This window comes from Staurois parvus, unplaced genomic scaffold, assembly GCF_062004578.1.
Source record: "Staurois parvus isolate SC_StPar_1 unplaced genomic scaffold, SC_StPar_1.0 ptg000078l, whole genome shotgun sequence".
Taxonomy (NCBI): domain Eukaryota; kingdom Metazoa; phylum Chordata; class Amphibia; order Anura; family Ranidae; genus Staurois; species Staurois parvus.
Window position 1 is genome coordinate 4,188,302 of NW_028317874.1, and position 19,585 is coordinate 4,207,886.

Genomic DNA, 19,585 nt, shown 5'->3' on the forward strand with positions numbered 1-19,585 from the left:
CCACCCTACGTGTTTCGTCACGTCATCAGGAGGTTTTGAAGCGCCATACACATGGCTTACATGTAAGTGCATTTTTAAGTGTCTTTTATACAATAAAAGCAGTATAATGCTATTGGTGTTTCCTTCTGATTTCTTTTCACGGTGGTGGAGGAGTACTGTGGATGGTTTGGAAAGCTTCCATCTATGGAGTCCGAGTTCAGTGGGTAGCGACTTCAGAAGTACACAGGAGGCTGATCATCTCCAGGGGCTTGTTGAAGCACCAAACACACTGTTTGACCTACCTTATCCAGGTGGTCAACATCTTGTGGTGAATGGGGCTCTGGAGGGGGAGCATGAGTGGAGCACCCAACACAAGATTTTTGTTATCAAGATTATCATCACCAAGTCACTTTGAATGTGGAAGGTGTTCTTTAACACCGGGACTTAATTATTGTGTTTATGGTTGCACTTGCTTTAATTTGTTCACTGAGAAATCAGTATATGTCATGGGGTCATATTAATTAAGGTTGCAGTCACAGCACTATTTCATTCATTTGTGTTTGGTTTATAATATTTTTATATGGTTTTTGCACCACTGAGATATCGCATTTATTATTGCTATTTCACACTAAATGCAATTTTCAGGTAAATTTACTTATCTTCCAAATCAGAGGGGTTCATTGAGCTCCTGTCAAAGGGAGCTGCATTCAGCTTTTAATCACAGTTTATTATACAAGTTATTTATTTTTTCTGTTTGTTATCGGGCACATTTTTTTCTTTTTTCACTAAGCGTGGGTTGTGATCATACATTGCAGAGGGAGGTGCGGTGCAGCACCATTTATACACTACCACTAGATCCCCAAGCGGCAGTGCAGAAATTTAATTAATACATTATTTGAAACTAGTCTCAGTAACCAAAAGTAATCTTTTCATTGACAAAAAAAATAAACTTTTATGGAATAGGTAAGAACAAAGCAAAGCAGCAGTATTGGATAATTCAGTAGGGCACAGATAAAATGACCTTTATCTGCTGAAATAGCTAGCCAGGATGAAGCAGGGTTACATATCCAGCCAAAACTGAAATATCTACAGGACTCCAATATCTCTCCAGTAATAGGAATTTTCTCAGCAGCCTCCACCCTAACTTCTGTGAATATAAACATGGGCGGTTCTTGCTACTTTTTCTCTAATGTTAAATTAATAGTCTAGTAACAGATAAAGGAAATGGGTAGAGCTGAGAATTCAGCTGAGCAGATCTTGCATCTAGAGATCAAGAGAGTTATAAGAATTGAGAACTAGATTTAACAAGTCACCTAAATCTGAAATACTTTTGTGTTGATGGGCATAGCAATCAACAGATTTATTGTAAAAAGTCAGGAACTCTCACAATGTTAGGCTATATTCAGTGTAAAATACAGTACGTATAACTACTTACTCAGCCTTCTGGACTGAACATAGCAATAATATCATCTGAGATCGGATAAAAGCTTTTCAGTGCTGCTCACTTCAATGTGTGTCTGCAGAGAGGATTCCCTGGGAAGCAAATTTTTTTTCCCATTTCCCACAACTGGAAGAGTGCTACAGAATGTGGTTACATTCAGGCATAATTGGCCTGATACACAGCGAACGTTGTAATGTGAGCTGATGTATTGGAAAACTGTAAACTAAATAAATAATCAATAGACGTATTGAGGCTTGAAAACAAAGTGGGCAGAATGAATTATTAAACTCCCATGAGTTTTCAGTAATAACTATTAAAAGCCTTTTTGAAGTAATCGCTATATATGCACACAGGGGTTAGGAAGAGACAAGCAATTGATTTCAAATTGTGCCAAGTCTCTGTGAGTTATTTCAACTGATTTGTGGTTTAAGGAATGATCACTGCAAAATGGTTACAAGGTAAAAACATGTTCCTGCCCATGGTGCGTACAGCTGTCATACACCATTGTACTGGACAGCGGAGCCAATGACACACAAGCCAATTTGTAGCATCTACAGAATCACTCTCCTTAACTTTTTTGTTGCTAGATAAAATGTAAATTGCAATCAATAAAAAGGTCAGTTTTGCAGAAATTACAAATTATTTATGCACTTCAGTCAGTAAGGCCCCTTTAACACGGTAGGTCCGATCAGGTCCACTTGTCAGTCTTTCAGGTGGCCTTCATCAAAAGATCCATGATAGTATATAAGAAACCCAAGTTTAAAATGGACTAAGGCTGGCCATACACTATACAATTTTCTTACAGTTTTCTGTTCAATTCCTGCCCAATTTCCTTTAGATTTACCTTCAACTATGTAATGCAAGGGCTTGCCTGATTGGATACAACCAGGGGCAGACTGACCATTCGAGCGCTCTGCCCGAGGGCCCAGGGTCGGTAGGGGGCCCCATGAGATGCCCCTTGTACCTTTCATGGGCTTTTTTGGGTGTGGTTTGAGTGTGGGCAAGGACACAGGGGCCCATAATCCCCTATTGCCCGGGGCCCCATGAGTTGCCAGTCTGCCCCTGGATACAACTGAAAGTGTTGTTTGGGTTTGACCTCCTATTATATGGTTTTTGGTAAATCTAAAGCAAAAATCTCAAGAAAATTGAATAATGTATGGCCAGCCTTAGGCTTTAGATTTACCAAAAACCATATAATATGAGGACAATACGTAAACAACACTTTCAGCTGTATCCATTTAGGCAGGCCCTTGCACTATATAGTTGAAGGTAAATCTAAAGGAACAGAAAATTGAAAAATGTATGGCCAGCCTTAGTCCTTCCTTTATGCATGGACATGGTTTTGATGCATATTTTCAATGTGTTTTAGGATTGGATAGGGTTAACAACCATTGACCAAAATTTGTGAATACCTGTTGTCAATGCATTAAAACATGTTATATATGTTTTGATATGCTGCTATTTATATCTATAGGCTTAACAACACACTAAAACACAGACAAAAAAAAATTATGCATAGTTTTTTTTTTTTTTTTTTATTTGAAGCTACACTACAGCACTGAGATGGGAACAGACATTAGTAACATTATTACTGAGAAGTTGGACACATGCATTCAGTGTCAGTGGGCCCTCAGAGTTGTACTGCAGCATCTTTTTAAGCATCAACACAAACCAGCTAATGAGAACTTGCGTTCCACTGGCCTGACCACAGTAAACTGAAACTCAGTTGGCTGCTGTGAGCAACCACACTTTGAATATTCTTATTGTTCCTTGTAGAAGCCTGGTTTATTAGCGAGTCCTGCATAACAAATGAACAATGTTATATATTATTTTTTTTTTTAGGTTTGATGCCAGAGATAAAGAGGTTTGTATTTGTAATAGGATTAAAATCACCTTACAATTTTAATCTGCAGACAGCTATTATTCTTGTTATATATTCACAAGTTCAATGTTCCAACCAGAAAATAGTCCTTTTTAATTGCCTGGAAGTGTGAAAAATATAACCTGCAGTTTGTCTTAGAGCACAAGAAGTTGGAATTTTCTGACCTAGACCCGTGGCGGCCCACTTCCACTGATACCAGTGATGGGGCACCATTACTTCCACTGACAGAAACAATGGAACACCTTTCTTCCCACTGTCACCAATGACGGGGCACTATTCCTCCCACTAACATCAATGACGGGGAACTATTCCTCCCAATACAAAATAAGAGAAATCCCCCTGCGTTAACAAAATTGAAAATAATTACCAAGCAGCTAACACCCTATCCTTTACCAAAGGTGCAATGATAAATAAATAATGTTGATGTAGCGCTACACAAAATAAATAATTATAAAGTGAATAAATATAATCATAAAAACATTAATAAACATAAATATGTGATGGATCCTGCAAGGATCTATGACCGTAAAACAACGAGTGATAATGTGCATATACCTGGTCCCAAACCTGGACCTCAAAAAAGTGCCAAAAAACACCCAATCCCAATAGGGATAAATGAATAAAGTGACACAGTGGGGTTTATTTACTAAAGCTGGAGAGTCCAAAATCAGACTCCCTTCTGCATAGAAACCAATCAGCTTCTAACCTCAGCTTGTTCAATGAAGCTTTGGCAATGAAACCTGGAAGCTGATTGGTTTCTATGCAGAAGGGAGTCTGATTTTGGACTCTCCAGCTTTAGTAAATAAACCCCAGTGAGTCCCAGATACAAGGGAGGACCTATAATCAAAAAAGTGACTGGTGTTAAAATTCCCAACAAATAACAATTGCATGTACCAAAAAACTATTGAAACACAGCGATAAAATATGAATAAAAACACTTAAAGATAAATTGATAAAGTCCAAAAAAGTACAAAAGGTAATGTGCAAAAGAATGCAATTACAAGTGCTTCAATCTTCAGCAACTGGTGCTTGTAGTGCTTGTGTCACACGCAGGTGGATAAATATCCTTAAAAATGGCTGAAATGCCTCCTCACCTCCTTACCGCGACCCTTCAGGGCCACAACTCTTTATGGATCCCCTGGATCCTATACAGCAGATATCTCCACACCATGCAGCATTACATATAGCAGGCTCCAGTGGCTCCACATAACCTCAAATGGTAACTTCCTTATAGTAATGGCTCTCCTTCCAATGCCAGACCACCGCAATACAGCTCATATGTTCATATATGTTATACCAAGACCACGAAAAATCAAGCAAAAGAAACTTCCATAGTGTAACTCAATTTATTAATATCTTAAAATATAAAACCACCAAGTGCACAGTCACAGTAGGGATGATATATCCGAGCAGTTTTGACCACATTATGGGTGTATTGTAGAATACTGGGTGTAGCAAGATGGCGTCCACCGGAAGTTCGACACCGCGCATCTACGCGTTACGTCACGATTGCCACGTGACTTCCTCAATATTCCAACCAGAAAATAGTCCTTTTTAATTGCCTGGAAGTGTGAAAAATATGACCTGCAGATGGTCTTCGAGCACAGGAAGTTGGAATTTACTGACCTAGACCAGTGGTGGCCCACTTCCACTGATACCAGTGATGGGGCACCATTACTTTCACTGACACAAACAATGGAACACCTTTCTTCCCACTGTCACCAATGACGGGGCACTATTCCTCCCACTAACATCAATGACGGGGCACTAATCCTCCCAATGATGGGGCACTAATCCTCCCAATGACACCAATGATGGGGCACTATTCCCCCCCGCCACTGATACCAATGATGGGGCACTATCCCTCCCACTGACACCAATGATGGGGCACTAATCTGCCCACTAATACCAAAGATGGGGCACTAATCTTCCCTCTATTATCACTGATGGGGCACTACTCCTCCCACTAATACCAATGATGGGGCACTATTCTGCGTACTAATATCAATGATGAGGCACTATTCCTCCCAGTAATACCAATGATGGGGCACTATTCCTCCCACTAATACCAATGATGGGGCACTATTCTGCATACTAATATCAATGATGAGGCACTATTCCTCCCAGTAGTACCAATGATGGGGCACTATTCCTCCCACTAATACCAGTGATGGAATGCTATTCCTCATTTTACTGACCATGAACACTATGTAATTGTTTTGCACCCAATGACCACCAAGTCTGAGGCACTGTTTATTCCTTATTACACCAGGACATTTCTACTCCAACTGGCCACAGTCTGCCCCCTCTAAAGTCTGAAGGATCATAAACTGGCCCTTTATTTAGAAAGTTTGGAGAACACTGATTTAGAAACTGGATTTGGTCTGTGTTTTGTGGGGATTGAGAGAGACCAACTGCCTTGAATCAAATACATATGTAGCTATTGCAGGCAATAGATTATATTTCTATTTTACCCAAAAAAAGAAAACATGCAGTTGGTGGTGGAATTTCATTTATAATAATAATAATACTACAGGATTTATATAGTGCCAACATTTTACGGAGCGCTTTACAACTTTTAAAAAATCTATTTTAGTTTTAAAAATACAAACAAATGAATTGATTGGAATTTACAAATAAATGTTCAGTAATATGGGAGATGAGCAGCATGTAGCTGTGAACTTTTAAGCAAACTGTGATATTTAGTTTGTCTGCAAATCTAGATGATTTACATGTACAGCTGCATGATGTTCACATGCAAAAAAGCAGGACAATGGATTCTTTAGTCTATATACAGCTATAGGACTATAATTTAGCCCTTGAGCATAGATAAGGAAGAACCTTTATGAAAAGTGCAGGGAAGGAAGAGCATGTGTTTAGCCCATGGATACCAATTAGACATTCTGGCACAGCGTTTCATACAACAGCTCTATTGCTGCCTTTGTTTTGCTCATTTGCAATTAAAAGTAGACGTGAGCCATAACTAAATTACATTCTGTTTGCTGAAGTATGGGTATCCTAATCATTTTGTAAACATAAAATACTTGTTTTCACTTTTTTTATCCTTTGTTGCATCTCATTACATCTGATCTTAAGCTTCCTGTCTATATGCACTCCAGTAATGGCAGCATGGCAAATATCAGGACAAGTTTCCTGATGGCGAGAACACTGGATATTGCCTGTGTATTGTGTGCTGAAATTGCCAATTGTAGTCTCCATTGAAAGCCAGTGTGATGGTGGAAACGCAGGATAATAATTGAGAGTAAAAAAAAAGCAGGGTGCTGTCACCACATACCAGGATGTGCTTGAATGAGGATCATAAAGTGTATGTAAATCCACAATTAACTCTTCTTTTTTGCCCAGTTTGGGTTGTTAATTACATTTCCTTATATCTGTTATTAAGTGTCAGTTATTCAGAGCTGTTCTCCACACATATTGTGTAATCACAAAGGGGCTATTTAGTCCATCTTTTTATTTTCATAGAATACAGAAGGATTAATCTTTATGTTGTAGAGATTTGAGTAGATATATGGTTGAGTAGTTGGGCAGGGCTGATAAAACAAAACCCCCCAAAAACTGTGTGTTGTCAGCCCACAACAGGACTCGAGTAATTTTTAGCAGATAAACGGGTATTTTTATAACTTTGCAGAACTTCTAAATGAAAATAACATGGGAAACAAGCATTATTTATTTCGCCCGACATACCCTTCAATGGCAAGTACAAATAAAAGCTGGCTACTTCAATTCCTCCATCTGGTCTCAAATGCTCCCCCTCCCAGACACTGCAGCTCACAGTGAGAGGGATTCAGCAATGGGGGCAGTGCTGTCAATACATAAAGCAATAGGCAGGACTAGGCGTGCTCAGATACAGATTGGCAAGCTACAGGCTTGTGACTCAGCAGTGACATAGATGAAAGCCACACTACCTGCAATTTTCTCATCCCACTGTAGTGCAAGCAGGCACAGCCTACATGAGAGTGACACCTCTGCATTGAATTCAATAGCCATACAGCATCATTGCCACATCATTGCAGGAAGCTGCATGAGGATAAGAATTCTTATATATACTGTATATGTGAAAGTGGTTATCCATGCATTAAGATAAAAAATGTCCCAGTGGTAGTATCGCCCCCTTCAAACCAACCTATACTTACCTGAGTCCCATCTCAATCCAGCATTGTGCCATGGTACTGCTCTGTTTCTCCTCACTGGACATGGAGGGGCAGCAGTGGGAGCCATTGGTTCATGTTGCTGTAAATCAAATCCTATGAAGAGGGGCAGAGCTGCACTGTGTGTGTCAATAGATGCACGTAGGCCAGTTCGGGATCGAGCCCACATGTCTGCCGCCCTAACAAGCAGCTTGCTAGGGAGGCAGCCACAGAAGAGAAGGTGTGGACAGCACTGGCGGAGGACCCCAAAAGAGGAGATACGAGGCCACTCTGTGCAATACCATTGCAGGTACATATAACATGTTTGTTATTTAAAAATAAAAAATAACTCTACAATCACTTTACTGAAGCACTAATGTGATAGAAGTGCAATTTTATCCTTTTAAAAAATGTTGAAAAGTTTTTTACACTATGAACGATTCCTTTCTGCTTATGGTTACACAATGAGGATGTGCTAAATACAGGAACCATCACAAGAAACCTGCCCTCTGGGATCTGGTCTGGTTGGAAATCATCCTGCTAAATGGGGAAACGTCTACTGGAGAAAAAGTGCTTTTTCTTGTCTTGAAAGAGAGAGACAAATGAGAGGCTGAGTGTGATTCTTATTGTTGGTGGTTTTCACCTGTGTCTGGGGATAATGAGCTTATGAGAATGAAGGAGGAATAACAGACACTTGAGAAATGTTCACTACATGTGAAGGACTTGACATTTGTTACACAGCTGACACTTTTTGTTACACTGTTTAAAATTTGATTTGTTTTGGTCACAGTGTTTCGTTTTTAAACAGTCTTTTCCACTCTTACTGCACATTCTGATATTATTATGGGAGTGCTTCATGAAGTGGTGTATGAGATAGATAGATCTATGTGTGTGTGTACACACACATTATATATATATATATATATATATATATACAGTCATGGCCGAAATTGTTGGCACCCTTGATATTTTTCCTGAAAATCAAGTATTTCACACAAAAAAGGTATTGCATTAACACATGTTTTGCTATACACATGTTTATTCCCTTTGTATGTATTGGAACAAATATAAAACAGAGGCAGAAAAGCAAATATGACATAATGTCACACAAAACCCCAAAAATGGGCTGGACAAAAGTATTGGCACCCTTAACTTAATATTTGGTTGCACACCCTTTGGAAAACATAACTGAAATCAGTCGCTTCCTATAACCATCAATAAGCTTCTGACACCTCTCACCCGGAATTTTGGACCACTCTTCCTTTGCAAACAGCTCCAGGTCTCTCTTATTGGAAGGACACCTTTTCCCAACAGCAATTTTAAGATCTCTCCACAGGTGTTCAATGGGATTTAGATCTGGGCTCATTGCTGGCCACTTCAGAACTCTCCAGCGCTTCTTTGCCATCCATTTCTGAGTGCTTTTTGACGTATGTTTGGGGTCATTGTCCTGCTGGAAGACCCAGGATCTTGGACGCAAACCCAGCTTTCTGACACTGGGCCCTACAGTGCGACCCAAAATCCTTTGGTAATCCTCAGATTTCATGATGCCTTGCACACAGTCAAGGCACCCAGTGCCAGAGGCAGCAAAACAACCCCAAAACATCATTGAACCTCCACCATATTTTACCGTAGGTACTGTGTTTTGTTCTTTGTAGGCCTCATTCCGTTTTCGGTAAACAGTAGAATGATGTGCTTTACCGAAAAGCTCTATCTTGGTCTCATCTGTCCACAAGACGTTTTCCCAGAAGGCTTTTGGCTTACTCAAGTACATTTTGGCAAACTGTAGTCTTGCTTTTTTATGTCTCTGTGTCAGCAGTGGGGTCCTCCTGGGTCTCCTGCCATAGCGTTTCATTTCATTTAAATGTCGACGGATAGTTCGCGCTGACACTGATGCTCCCTGAGCCTGCAGGACAGCTTGAATGTCTTTGGAACATGTTTGGGGCTGCTTATCCACCATCCGGACTATTCTGCGTTGCAATCTTTCATCAATTTTCCTCATCCGTCCACGACCAGGGAGATTAGCTACAGTGCCATGGGTTGCAAACTTCTTGATAATGTTGCGCACTGTGGACAAAGGCAAATCTAGTTCTCTGGAGATGGACTTGTAACCTTGAGATTGTTGATATTTTGCCACAATTTTGGTTCTCAGGTCCTCAGACAGTTCTCGTCTCCTCTTTCTGTTGTCCATGCTTAGTGTGGCACAGACAGACACACAATGCAAAGGTTAAGTGAACGTCTCTCCTTTTTATCTGCTTTCAGGTGTGATTTCTATATTGCCCACACCTGTTACTTGCCCCAGGTGAGTTTACAGGAGCATCACATGCTTGTAACATTCTTATTTATCTGCAGTTGTGAAAGGGTGCCAATACTTTTGTCCAGCCCATTTTTGGAGGTTTGTGTGACATTATGTCGAATTTGCTTTCTTTCCTCCCTTTTTTTGTTTTGTCCCAATACACACAAAGGGAATAAACATGTGTATAGCAAAACATGTGTTAATGCAATACGTTTCGTGAGAAATACATGATTTCCTGGAGAAATATCAAGGGTGCCAACAATTTCGGCCATGACTGTATATATATATTTATTATACACATACACACACATACTAAAATGAGATAACCAAAGATGGCCATATGAGGTTTAATTGTTTTTTCGTTCAGCCTGCTGGTTAAAAAGAAAGTATAGATTCCCCCATACACACAAACCAGGTGGACAGAAGAATCCCCCTGGCCAGGACACTGTGCGGTTGATTTACTAAAACTGTATAGTGTAAAATATGGTACAGCTGTGCATGGTAGCCAATCAACTTCAGCTTATTCAACTAAGCGTTGAAAATAAAAAAGGCGATTGGTTTCTATGCAGAGCTGCTCCAGATTTTAGTAAATAAACCCGTGTTCTTATAGCAGCACCCACTGCTCTCAGAATACACAGATCGCTGTCTGCAGCTGACTTACTGCTGATTGATGGAACATTTCCCAACATGCCCCTTTAACAGCAGCAGATTAAGGCTCCAGTCACACTAGTGCGACTTTGGACACAAACTCACGTGACACGTCGCACCCCATTTATTTCAATGGCACCCGTTCCAATCTTTGCGACTAAAGTTGCAGTGACTTTAAAAAAAGGGTTTCCCACATCACCTTGATTTGACTTTCTTGTGACTTGAGTGCCATAGAGTGTAAATTTGCAGGAAAGTCGCTTCTGTGTCGCACTTTGGAGTTGCACTAGTGTGAACCGAGCCTAAAATGGTGAACTTCTGTGGAGTGTTGGAGCCCACACACTGATGGATATTTTCCCCATCCCAGCTGAGCCTAGGCTACAATAAAACATGTAGGAAGATACAATCCTCAGAAAATAATCTTACTGATCTGCTCAGGCCAGTTAAGATCATAGATATGAACGGTCTATTTGAAAAGTCTCTTGTTGGCTACATTGTTTACAAGTCTTTTTTCGGGAGTCTTTTTGGTGCACCGAAGGCCTTTCTTTTTTACCTTTTATAAAATTGGACATGTCTAAACAAGTGATCTCATAGCCATTGTAACCATTCATATGTATGCTACTTCAAAAAAGAACTTAGATATGAAGCTGATGACAGCTACACTTTAACACTGTATATGCGACTCATCATTTACACTTACAGTATACAGGTGAAACTCGAAAAATTAGAATATCGTGCAAAAGTTCATTTATTTCAGCAATGCAACTTAAAAGGTGAAACTAATATATGAGATAGACTCATTACATGCAAAGCAAGATAGTTCAAGCCGTGATTTGTCATAATTGTGATGATTATGGCTTACAGCTCATGAAAACCCCAAATCCACAATCTCAGAAAATTAGAATATTGTGAAAAGGTGCAATATTCTAGGCTCAAAGTGTCCCACTCTAATCAGATAATTAAGCCATAACACCTGCAAAGGGTTCCTGAGCCTTTAAATGGTCTCTCAGTCTGGTTCAGTAGGAATCAAAATCATGGGAAAGACTGCTGACCTGACAGTTGTGCAGAAAACCATCATTGACACCCTCCATAAGAAGGGAAAGCCTCAAAAGGTAATTGCAAAAGAAGTTGGATGTTCCCAAAGTGCTGTATCAATGCACATTAATAGAAAGTTATGTGGAAGGGAAAAGTGTGGAAGAAAAAGGTGCACAAGCAGCAGGGATGACCGCAGCCTGGAGAGGATTGTCAGGAAAAGGCCATTCAAAAGTGTTAGGGACTTTCACAAGGAGTGGACTGAGGCTGGAGTCAGTGCATCAAGAGCCACCACATACAGACGGATCCTGGACATGGGCTTCAAATGTTGTATTCCTCCTGTCAAGCTGCTCCTGAACAACAAACAACTTCAGAAGCGTCTTACCTGGGCTAAAGAAAAACTGACCTGGTCTGTTGCTCAGTGGTCCAAAGTCCTCTTTTCTGATGAGAGCAACTTTTACATCTCATTTGGAAACCAAGGACCCAGAGTATGGAGGAAGAATGGAGAGGCACACACTACAAGATGCTTGAAGTCCAGTGTGAAGTTTTCACAGTCTGTGTTGATTTGGGGAGCCATGTCATCTGCTGGTGTTGGTCCACTGTGCTTCACTAAGTCCAAGGTCAATGCAGTCATCTACCAGGCCGCTATTGAAGGATCCTGGTCTTCCATAACACCTCAGCAGTGCCACAGGCTGATAGCTTCCATGCTACGCAGCATTGAGGCAGTAATTGCTGCAAAAGTGGCCCAAAACAAGTACTGAGTACATATGCATGCTTATGCTTTTCAGAGGTCCGATATTGTTCTATGTACAATCCTTGTTTTATTGATTGCATGTAATATTCTAATTTTCTGAGATTGTGGATTTGGGGTTTTCATGAGCTGTAAGCCATAATCATCACAATTATGACAAATCACGGCTTGTACTATCTCATATATTAGTTTCACCTTTTAAGTTGCATTACTGAAATAAATGAACTTTTGCACGATATTCTATTTTTTCGAGTTTCACCTGTACAGCTGTGTGAGCTTTTGTACACTGCAGTAACACACACAAATACCACTGGGATTCGTCCTGCATTCATTCAACTAATGCAATCATATATTACCATCCAGATCTGGAAAACAAAGTATGTCATTTGATCCATTTTAATGCATACACTGGTTTCTGGTGAAGTTTGCCAATGGTGGAGATAATGAAAACATTCTAAAGTCTGGACTGTCATCAAAGAAGAAGACATTATGTAACCCCAAATAATAAACATCTCTATTTTGCCATTTTTTGGTCTTTTAAACATATAGTTGGAAACATTTCGCTGTCTGTTTGACAACTACAAAAAATACCTGTTGAACATGGCAGAAATTCAGAGCGGTCTTGTGTCTTCTTCCTTTGTCAGCCATCTTCAACCAGGTTCCTCCAGAGGTTACCCACTTGCCATCCACCCTATAGCAGAAGTACTGCTACAGGGTGTCATGGCCAGACAAAATCACGTATATATACATGTGATTTGCACTTCCGGGTAGGAGGCGTGCATGTGCGCCACTATTGACGGCTGGGGATGTCAAATCACCGGGATCACTCGGCGATTGTCAGCAAAGCTCACAGTGGAGAGACCAGTGTGTAAACAACACAGGTCTCTCTCCTGTCAGCATGGAGATGCTGCTTGTATCTGCTTGGCATGTAATTTGAGTGGGGCAGCTGGTACCTAGTTTTGACAGGTACCCGCTCCCACTCGGATCGTCTAGGTCACGGGTGTCAAACTGGCAACCCTACAACTGTTGCCAAACTACAAGTCCCATGAGGGATTGCACGATTGACAGTTACAAGCATGACTCCCAAAGGCAAAGGCATGATGGGACTTGTAGTTTCACAACAGCTGGAGGGCCACCAGCAGGGGCAGACTGACCATTTGGAAACTCGGGCACTGCCCGAGGGTCTGGGGTCAGTAGGGGGCCCCATGAGATGCCCCTGGTACCTTTTTCATAGGCTTTTTTGAGTTTGGGCAAGGACACAGGGGCACCATAATCCCCTATTGCCGGGGGGCCCCATGAGTTGTCAGTCTGCCCCTGTTGACACCTCATGCCTAGGTGATCTGAGCGGAAGTTCTCCTTCCCCCCTCCCTCCCATCAGTCTTTTCTGAAATGTGACAGGTCACAGAAGACTGTGGGACCAATCAAAAAGTGCGGCAGAACTCGCGCATGCACAGTGGGCACCCAGATGTGAAGCCGAAAGCTGCACAGGCATCTGCCTAAATGGTGTTTTTATCTGCCTTGGAGTTCAGTTTTGAATGCAGCTTGAAAACAATAAATCAATATTGAACAATGTAATGCTATACGGTCTGTGGCACTGATGCCCTTTAATCAGCTCTATCTACTAGTAACACGCTGATGTAAGATTGTAAGGAGACTGATGCCCATTACTCGGCTTAGTCTACTCACAGCCTGTACAAAGACTGACGGCTGGAGGGAACAAAGAAATAATCATTCACGAGATCACTGTGCTATTCTCAAACCTTGGAAATCATACTGTTCAGTAAATAACACAAGGCTAATCACTATACATTCTCTGTTTAAAAAGTTAAAGCCAAACTCCAACCAAACCTTTTATTTATTTTTATAGAATTGTATTGCTGGATGCCCCTCAGTCACCGGAAGAGAAAAATGACATTAAACACTCTATTCAAGTTCAGAGAAGGGTTGACACCTCTGTGATGTTTTTATTGCCACCTAGTCTCCCAGATGGGGTCCATTTATCAATGTTTTCACCCACGATTCACACAATTTCGCCTCTGAGTTACCCATTTTTGCAAATAAATCTTAACTGAATAGGAGTGAATCTTGGGTGAATGTTGAGTGAAAACAATTAAGTGATATTAAAGCGTCATTAAAAAAACCCCCAAAATAAACATGTCTATATGTTCCTGCTCTGTGCAGTGGTTTTGCACACAGCTGCTCTGATCCTCTTCTTTTTTGGTCCCCTGCTGTCGCTCTGGCTCTCCTCCTCGAGCAAAGCCCCCAAAGAAAGCTGCTTGCCCTGGGGGCACTGCTGTGTGCTTGCTCCCGCTCCCGTCCATAAGTCACATAGAGATGCAGCTTGGCCCCACTCCCACTCTCTTCTTATTGGCTCACTGGTTGTGTATGACAGCAGGAGGAAGAGTCTGCATACAGCCGAGGTTATTGTAAGCATCGCTCTTTGGGAGGGGGCTCAGGTAAGGATTGGGGGGGCGCTGCACACGTTTTTTACCTTCATGAATAGAATACATGAAGGTAAACAAACTTGAGCCTTGCAACCACTTTAACCCCTTCCTGCCCAGCCCCTGCAAAAATTTAAATGGGTCTATACACCCAAGGGCAGGACAGACTTTCCATGTATGGGACTACTGTGATTGGTGGTCACAATGGTCACATGACTGGGAGCCCATCCTGCCAGCTCCCAATCATGACCAACAACCAAGAGCTGTCTATGGCCACTTGGTCACTGTGCAGGGAGCGCACTCTCAGCACAGAAACCTCGGGCCGTCCATGGATGCATGTACTTGGCACGTGTGTTACAGTTAACTCTCTTTGCCGGCGCAAATATTCATTACATGGGTGGCAACACAGTTAATGAGAACTGGATTTGGAACTGGGCTGGACTGTTGGAAATATATAAGAATGTCATGCTATACACTTAACCTAGGTTCACACTTGCAGTCTGCGCTTATGTGGGCACGGCAGCCCATTCATTTGAAAATGTGACCGCAGGGAAAATCGCACCATTGTAAAAATGCAACCGCAGGGAAATCGCATGCTGTTTTTGCACCATGTGACTTCCCTGCAGTTTCCACACCGGCAAACAAGCAGCAGGTTGAGATGCATGGGGATGCAATTAACCATGAATGGCAGCCCTGTGTGTCTCTACAGAGCAGCACATTTTAGCTACGGGAACAGCTGCGATTCCCGCACCCACAACCACCCCGCACAGTGTGAACCTAGCCTTAGGGCTCATTTACACCTGGGTTGTTGTGTACAGTGGTGGACGGCTATTCACACAGTGGTGCAGGCACAGATGACAGGCATTCAGGAGGTGATACTGCTACCTCCTGAATGACTGTTTTTATCTGTAAGCCAAACAAGCTGTATAAATGGGAATACCGCACCACAGCAGGGAGCCTAGTGTTTGGCTTGTGATAATGGCGTTGTTCCTTTAATACGTCCTGTTCAGTGGCAGTACTGGCTGCGTAACGTGATAGAGGACTAATTTTTGTCATGCTGCATAGCATCCTCCTGACTATGGCATGTGTACACCCCCATTCAGCTGCCTTTGCAGCTTAAAGAGGAGGGCAGTTGAGGGCATTGAAACGCATCTCAACTGCCTGTATTTACCACCCCCCTAACTGCAAGCGTAACCTAAGCCTTAAAGTGTTACAAAACCCACAACAGCAAAATCAGTCTGTATATGCAGTAAAGCATGCCTAGTTATACTCACTGTGGAACCTAAGGGGTTCATTGTGTAAAAAAGATGTTCAATCCTCTCTTCTCTGATCTTCCCCTTCTTCCACAGTCCCCACTCTTATCTGCTGATAGAGCAGAGCCTTGGGGGCAAGCTGCACATGCTCAGTTTGGTGTGCATTGCTAGAGAGGGCCAATCAGCGCTGTTCAGAGGGTCAGGGGTTATGCAGCCTCATGGGACAATCAGTGGAGAATAAAAAATCCTCCTAGAAGCTTTAACCAGTGCTTGGCCAGACACTGACGGAAGTCACAAGACTGCTATATACTGCTGATGAGAAAAAGGTATTTATCAATTTATATTTACCAAAATAATTGCATTGCCATGTTCTGTGGGAGACCAGACATAGTGAATGCAGGGTCCTGGGTTTAGTAACACTTGAAATTCAGATTTCTGTCATTTTAACAAACGTGGAAATTTATCGACTGAACAATGATCAGATGAATCCTGTCAAACGCAGTCAATGTATATCTAAACATTGTATGGAATGGAATCCTCCCTTCATGCTGTTAGTGTTTAGGGGGAAATTGATCGATTTTTTTCTCTGAACGACAGAAAACAAGCCATGTACAGTATAGCCACAGCTTCAGCTGCACACTACACACAGATTCAATAATGTGCTCCTTTACACCACCATACAAATGTACAGTGCGACGTTCCACACGTGCCTTTACACCACCATACAAATGTACAGTGCGACGTTCCACACGTGCCTTTACACCACCATACAAATGTACAGTGCGACGTTCCACACGTGCCTTTACACCACCATACACATGTACACTGTGACGTTCCACACGTGCCTTTACACCACCATACACATGTACACTGTGACGTTCCACACGTGCCTTTACACCACCATACACATGTACACTGTGACGTTCCACACGTGCCTTTACACCGCCATACACATGTACAGTGCGACGTTCCACACGTGCCTTTACACCACCATACACATGTACACTGTGACGTTCCACACGTGCCTTTACACCACCATACACATGTACACTGTGACATTCCACACGTGCCTTTACACCACCATACACATGTAAAGTGTGACGTTCCACACGTGCCTTTACACCACCATACACATGTACACTGTGACGTTCCACACGTGCCTTTACACCACCATACACATGTACACTGTGACGTTCCACACGTGCCTTTACACCACCATACACATGTACACTGTGACGTTCCACACGTGCCTTTACACCACCATACACATGTACACTGTGACGTTCCACACGTGCCTTTACACCACCATACACATGTAAAGTGTGACGTTCCACACGTGCCTTTACACCACCATACACATGTAAAGTGTGACGTTCCACACGTGCCTTTACACCACCATACACATGTAAAGTGTGACGTTCCACACGTGCCTTTACACCACCATACACATGTAAAGTGTGACGTTCCACACGTGCCTTTACACCACCATACACATGTAAAGTGTGACGTTCCACACGTGCCTTTACACCACCATACACATGTACACTGTGACGTTTCACACGTGCCTTTACACCACCATACACATGTAAAGTGTGACGTTACACACGTGCCTTTACACCACCATACACATGTAAAGTGTGACGTTACACACGTGCCTTTACACCACCATACATATGTACAGTGCGACGTTCCACGCGTGTCTTTACACCACCATACACATGTAAAGTGCGACGTTACACGCGTGCCTTTACACTACCATACACATGTACACTGTGACGTTCCATACGTGCCTTTACCCCACCATACACATGTAAAGTGTGACGTTCCATATGTGCCTTTACACCACCATACACATGTACAGTGCGACGTTCCACGCGTGCCTTTACACCACCATACACATGTACACGTGACGTTCCATATGTGCCTTTACACCACCATACACATGTACAGTGCGACGTTCCACACGTGCCTTTACACCACCATACACATGTACACCGTGACGTTCCATATGTGCCTTTACACCACCATACACATGTACACCGTGATGTTCCATATGTGCCTTTACACCACCATACACATGTACACCGTGACGTTCCATATGTGCCTTTACATGCTTTCTTTATTGTATTTGCAGCACGTTTTTGTCGCATTTATTTGGCATTACTCATTTTGCATTTGTGATGCACTCATGTACATTTAGAAAGGCTCATGCTCAGAAAACAATGAATCATGCTGTACTTTACTTTTGATCACATGAAGGTGCAGCTAGGATGCCGACTGGACTCGCTGAAATCCATTCGTTTTCCAGTAGGTGCGTTTATACTGCGTTTGATTGCATCTGATATAAATGAGCCCCGCCTCTGAATAAAGTCAGACAGTCTGATGAAACTTTACCCCCAAACCCCCCGACTGTGCCCATTCCCCCAAATAATGCCTAATGCAGCAATCACAGGAACAGCCAGGGTTTTCTAGCTCACAACCCCCCATGAAGAAAAGTCTGCAGACAAAGGCATGGGAGACGTGTGTCCATGGCAGTACATACAGCCTGCTGGGACCACACAAGTGCTGCTAAAGTCCCTGCAGCTGCCTAAACAAATAGAGGGGGGAGGGGGTCACAGCACTACAGGACACCTCCTCCATTATCATCCAGCCCATGGTGAGCACACAGGGATCCATCCCAGGATCACGCATCCCAGCCAGTCATCTCCACATCCCATCCCTGCACTACTGGGATCACAGCACACATCCCTCCATAGATCCCTACCTGTCACTGAGGAGGAGACAGCAAGGTGAGGGAAGGAAGGGGGACAGGGAACATTGCCTACCTGGCAGGCTGAGCGCTGAGCCGGATGATCCCAGACAAGAAGAGATGAGGGTGGAGAGGAGTGCAGAGGGAGGGAGGGAGAGGAGCCGAAAGGAGGGAGGAGACACACAAATGAATGAGTGAGAGTGCAGGGGAGGGAGGAAGAGGAGGAGACACATAATGAGTAGCACACACTGGAGATAATGGGGGTCGGGCCCCCCTCTCTGACATCTCCCGGAGAGATGAGGCTCTGCTTAGCAACAGTTGCTATGTAAACGTCACTTAGTCCGGTCACGTTCTTCAGGTGGGAGAAAAAAAAAAGCCTCTTCGCCGCCATGTTGGTTTCTGGCAGAGGTTGGCCACCCAGGTGACTGAGGGGCAGGCGAGCACCGTGTGATGTGGAAGGTGTGACCGCTCTGAAGGGGGCTATGAGGATAGCAGAAGGCCCCATTCACGCCTGACTGTTTTGTCACTTTTATGGGTTCTGTGACAAAGCTGGATGAGTAGAAATCCATTTCTTTAAATTGCACCTGTATAGGATGACGCTTGGAGCGGGTTTTGTTTGTTTTTTTGTTGTAATTCCTTTATTTCTGAAGGTAACAGGTGCAAAATGGCCAAACAGTGCACTTGTAACCGCTAGCCTTCAGGGCACTTATACCCCCTTCCTGCCCAGGACAATTTCCAGCTTTCAGCACTGTCACACTTTGACAATTGCGCAGTCATGCAACACTGTACCCATATGAAATTTTCATAATTTTTTTGTTACAGAGCTTTCTTTTGGTGGTATTTAATCACCTCTGGGTTTTTTATTTTTTCTTAAACAAACCAAAAACCACTGAAAATTTAGAAAAAAAAAAAGTTTTTTCTTAGTTTTTGTTATAACATTTTGTAAATAAGTGATTTTTCTTCTTCACTGA

The 19,585-nt window shown here is 42.5% G+C and overlaps 1 protein-coding gene across 1 annotated transcript in view; it reads right to left on the reverse strand.

Moving 5' to 3' along the window:
* The window catches only part of PXYLP1 (2-phosphoxylose phosphatase 1), a 118,152-nt gene extending 99,401 nt beyond the window's left edge, over window positions 1-18,751 (reverse strand). Inside the window, exon 1 of the mRNA XM_089669508.1 lies at window positions 18,691-18,751. The gene's annotated coding sequence lies outside the window, so the exon portion shown is untranslated. The remainder of the gene's footprint in view (window positions 1-18,690) is intronic.
* Window positions 18,752-19,585: the final 834 nt, after the last annotated feature.